We start from the raw sequence: 700 nt of genomic DNA on the forward strand, positions 1-700 counted from the left end.
CCCTCCTGTACAAAGACTGGTTTTTACCAACAAATTTTCACCCTAGTGAGAAATTTTGTTTTTTACCAAATTTTCCTCCTTAGGGTGAAATATAGCATAGTGCTTTCGCATAGGCCTGCTAAGCCAAGACAAGTTTCGGCTTCACTTGTGTCTCATCGACATAAACAGAACTTCTGCTCGAACGGGACATCACGTTTGATCAGTCGTTTGATTGAAACACATAGTGTGTTTTAGTTTTAAGGGATTTGCGTCAAGCCGGCGCTAATCTATTCCGACAATGTGTTAGTGTCGGTTTCTGATGAGGCGAAGCCGAAACGCAACATAGTATGATGATATCACATATTTTAGTCTTTTGTTATGAAATTTTGAAAAATATCTACCTAATCTAGCAGCAGCAAATTGCAAACACAAAACAAAAAGAACTGTCAGATAGGGTACGAGAAAACGGAACGTATATGCGTATGTGTTGTGAGGGGAATGCACTGTGCAAATATTTTCAACGCAGGAGTCTTGTTAGGTGCAAAATGAATAACGTTAACATTTTTTTTTGAGTGATGTAACCGTTGTTTTGGGAACGATTGGAACTCTTGGCTTCAGGCTTCGCGCATCTCTATGAACATCATCTCTGGTTAAATCAACGACGTCGACCCACGTTTCAAATATATTGCTTTCAAATTCGATGGGACACACCTGTCTAGAT

The sequence above is a fragment of the Topomyia yanbarensis genome, chromosome 2 (assembly GCF_030247195.1).
Source record: "Topomyia yanbarensis strain Yona2022 chromosome 2, ASM3024719v1, whole genome shotgun sequence".
NCBI lineage: Eukaryota > Metazoa > Arthropoda > Insecta > Diptera > Culicidae > Topomyia > Topomyia yanbarensis.